We start from the raw sequence: 4,767 nt of genomic DNA, 5'->3' as shown, positions 1-4,767 counted from the left end.
AGGACTTCACGAACTTGACTGACAGGAGCAGGGCACATCTCTGGGCGGTGAGGCTGGGGACCACGCAGTCCAACAAGGCTCTTCAGAGCCCATTTAACAAGAGCACACCTCTTGGTGTGCTCCCTTCAGCAGGACTGCTCTCTTGCTTAAAATTAACCACGTGCTCGGGCATTTTGCTAGATCACGTCTCGCTGCTCTTCTCTCTGCAGGGCCAAATCCTGATGAGCCAGAGCTGTGCTGGGGTGCCCGTCGCTGCTGACCTTGGCGGAGTCAGACCAAGAGTTTGACCTTGGCAAAAAGTTGTTCAAACTCTGTGGTGAAAACAAGGCAAAGGAAAATCAGCCTGCTGAAAACTTTGACCAGCCCGTGACACTTCCAGCTAAGACTGCTTTATCGTGGTATAGATAAAAGTGCTCTCACTGCTGTGGGAAGTCTTTACAAGAAGTACTAAGCAGGCCGTTCCTTATTCAGGACAGGATAATGTGAGTGCAGGTGGCTTGGCAAAGCTAATTTTCTTTTCTGCTTTTCAGCTTTCACATCAAAAATACGGAAGGCAACTAACTCTAGGTGCTTTTGGGTAGAGAAGCAAAATAATTCTGGTGTGGACGTGTCTCTGTTGATACGGTCTCAGGCAGGACTAGTGCCTGGGCTGTATATCAAGATGCTGAGCTGATGCTTTGGGATTGCCTTCAGATGTAAAGGTGTCTCTCTGCATTAAACTCCTGCCCAAGAGAGGTTATCTCAACACTCCTCTGTAACCTCAGGGCAGAAGAGAAGCTCAGCTTTCTGCAACTTTCATCCCCAGCAGTCAGCTTTATGTTTCACTTTTCCCTCAACCTGGATGCCAAGGGAGACCTTATAAGCCCCAGGGGACATTGGATCACATTTTTATATAGCTATTTGCACTAGCAAGGAAAAAATAATTGCACAAACCAGACCAGTTCTGTGCCACGCACAGAAATGTAAACACTAACGTTGTACCAGCTGCTCTGAAGAGAGCCACTGTTCTGTGGTTCCTCTCATTCACATTCATGAGGATTAAAGAATAGCTGCAGACTGCAGTCCAGGAGGAGCTAGAGCAGAAAACAGAGAAAGAGATAAAGGAAACAGGAATGAAGGAAACTGAATTCTTCAGATAATGTCAGAAAATAAACAGGAAAGGATGTTTCTTATGCTGCAGACATTTAACAGTCTAAAAAAAAAACCAAACAAAACAACAACAACAACAAAAAAAACTGTAATGATGACAGTGCAAAGAGCTAGTGAAAACAAGCCCCAAAAGACAAACATACAGGTACTGGTTTTGGACTTGTAAATTCCAAGAAGACACGGGTGTAGGCTGATACATATTCATTGCCATCACTATCATTTTTCTCTCACTTTCCTGCTCAAATATCTAAGCAGAGCTGCCAGTGCATAGAGGCATCATTAAAATGAATTTAAGAGGCATCACAGATTTAACAGTAATTTTCAATAACTTTAATTCCATTTAATCTCTAAAAAATAGTTTTGGCTTACATTTCTAATATTCTCTTCTTGGACAAGAATATGAGTAACCTTTAAACAAAACGTTATCCTCGTACTGGTGAGTAGAAAAATACTCATCTGCAATGCACTTTCTCCTTCATGTGAAACGGATTATAACAAAGCTTTTAAACAGCAGGATTTTAACTTCAGTAAATGGCTGGTCCTCAAAGAGAACCTTCTCAGCGGTTTTAATTTTTGAAAATTAGAGGTGTCAAAAAGCAGTCCAGTATGTGCCTATTAACTCTAGTGGTATTTTACTGTTATGCTACGTATAAATATCAGCAACAGCCAATGGCTAACACTCTGCAGGGCATTGTTTAAATGCTGAATATCAACATAAACAGGCACCTACTGGAATCCAGGCTGCCGTTAAATGATATGTTCATTTGTGTTCCTTCACAGGACATAAGCTGTTGCATTCAGCCACTGCATTCAGCCGTTCCTTCTTTTCAGTTTGGCCACTTGCAAAGTTCGTAAAGCACTTGCTGTTCTGTAATGGGAGATACTGGCTTGGGAGCATCAGTAACTTATTTTTTAGCATAAGTATCGAGAGTAAAGCATGGTAGTTTTAATCTTTTCAATAGAAGCAGTATTTGCAAAAATCTCAACAAAATGGTAGGGTAACAACACTGCCCTCTTACTGTGAAAATAATGATGAATTAAGTGAAAAGAACTGAGATACAATATCTCTTTCACTCTACATGTGCCAAATATCAGGAGTGAAATATAACCTATTGGCCGTGAAAATACCGAAATTCTCTAAGTACTAAGAAATTTGTGGTAAAAGTCACTAGGCTGAGTTGAGGAACATTGGAGTTAAGCCCTTGTGTATTTTCTGAATGAGGACTTTGTTCTCATCCTGAAGATGCAATTGCAGGCTCAGTCAAGCCATGCACTGTGCAAGTCCGAGTTTCTGAGGTTGCATTTAGGGCCGGAGGCAGGAGAACAGTTTGCCTAAAAAATGCGATTTAAGAGCACAAGTCCATGAACTGGAGCACACTGTCACCAAGCCAGAGCTTGCAGTCTAATGCAAAAACATCTGCAAGGAAGTACTGGGCAAAGCACGGCACCCTGCATCTTCAAAAATACACACAGGTTTCTCCTCGCCTCTCTCCTCCTGATTTTGTTGCACATGAAGAACGAAGACAGTTCCTTATGTAGATCATCAGTAAGTGAAGATAGATAGATGAACAGCAGTTCCCCGTTGCAGGAAAGAATCAACATCCATAGTAAAAGACTGGATTCGCAAGAGATAAGAAAAGGCATCTGATCTTAAAATCTGTATTACATTCTTATTTCAGGTGAATTCTGAAACCAAGTGAAAAGGTGTTAACTCCAAATCTGAATCTGGTGTCTTACTGACAAATCTATAGGCAAGCCAGCATGAGAATATTTTTGTTAGTTTAACTTTAAACTCAACAGTAAAATAGATTAAAATATGTTTCCGCTTTGTCTGGTGATAATGGTTTGGGGCGTTTTTTTATCCCCTGGCATAACTAGATTAACGCAGAACTGCACAGACCTTGACTGCAATGCTTACGTGTTTTCTTACAGTGCCTACCAAAAGCCACAGGACTTCCCAAATCCCAGCGCTGCATTACACTCATGCCTGTTAGGAGGCCCTTAATGCGACAAGAGGATGCAGGTACCTGTTGGAAGCAGCACACCCCGAGGCACCTGGCAGTTTAGGGCAGGCTCGGAGCAGACTGACACGACCACTGCTTTGGAAGAACATTGGATCGCAGCAGCTTTCAACGGTGGGATGATTTCAGGATGTAGGACGCCAACAAACGGAATAATGGAGCATCAGGACAAGGAGCAGCGGTCACAAAGAAATCGGGGTGACAGGGCTCATCTCTTTTCTAGCACTGGGCCCAACTCTGCGGGATCGTTGTAGCAAGGGCCCATCAGCAGGGAGCGACAGAGCACAGCCACTGCTGTTGCCCCACTGACTGCTCCCAGCCCAGTATTAGTAAGAAGCGTTATGTATACAATGTCAGTCCTTAGGGCTGACGTGAGTTTTTATGAAGCTCTTTTGCCTTCAGAGCTTTGCAGCTAGGGCTGCAGTTGCAAAGTCTTTACGAAACCAGTCACTGGTTATGAGAAGATATTAACCAGTGAGCACCAGAAGACTTCAGCTCTTACTTTTGCTTGCTTTCTACTGACATTCTCTCTAATTGCAGAATGCATTACTACTTTCTTAAACTGCTGCCATCCTTGCTAGTGGCGTGGGTTTGAACCTCCAAGTCTAATTTTGATGGTGATCACATAGCGGTGTTTAGTTCTGCTTTATGTTTGTTTGAACAAAGCCACAAAAAAAGCAGCCACCAGAAAAGAATAATAATAAACAAAAAAGGTGGCAAACGAGTTACACAGGGCTTCACAGGTTGTTCTGCAAGTCCAACCAGGTAGCTCCCAGGGACTAGCAGTTGTTTTCAGACTGGTAGCGTTCCCCTTTCTAAAACCCCTTCCCTCAACCCAGGTCTGACTGGTTCTCCCACATTTCAGCTAAATCCAGAATTTTGTCCTCAGCCAGCCACTTGGTTAGGATCCATCACTTGCTGCTCCAGGATGATGGATCCCAGGGCAACACAGAGCAAACAACCCTGCCAGAAGGTCTGTTAAAGGAGGGTATGCTTGTTCTAAAGATATTTTCAAAGTGATAATGTGTATGACATTACTACTTCGTATTATCAGTCACATGGCAAGTTTCCCGATCTCACAGGAAAGCAGAGCACCACAGCTATCCAGCTCGCTGTGTTTCAAAGAAAACTGAGGCTTAGTTCTTGGTCGTACTGGCAAGGTATTCATACTGACCCAATTCCTCCTGGGGGGTGAAGTTCAAGAAAAGCTACTGAATAAATGCTGTCCTGCTGGAATTTGCTTTGCTTTGACGCGGAGTTTGACAGACCTGGGAGTACCTAAGCATAAGATGCCATCTGCCTGACAGCTTTATTTCCACAATGCTGTTATTTCATTTGGGACTTGCAATAGTTACTGAAGGTGGCTCTGTCCTTGGGAGCACCGTAGGGCCCCACACAGTCTGGGTGAATTCATGTACCTGCTCTTATTTACATACCACAACAGGCCAGTAATTCTGAAAACTGCACAGCCCCTCCGCCCCCCACCCACCAAAACAAGTATTTAAATGGAGAGAGATTATCCAGTTATGGTAACTTTTGGTACCCTACAGTAACCAAGCCTCAGTGAGACCTGGCTAAAGATTTCTCACACACGAAA

This window comes from Anser brachyrhynchus, assembly GCF_964034855.1.
Source record: "Anser brachyrhynchus genome assembly, chromosome: 1".
In the NCBI taxonomy this organism is placed as follows: domain Eukaryota; kingdom Metazoa; phylum Chordata; class Aves; order Anseriformes; family Anatidae; genus Anser; species Anser brachyrhynchus.
Note: the sequence above shows the minus strand (reverse complement) of the source record.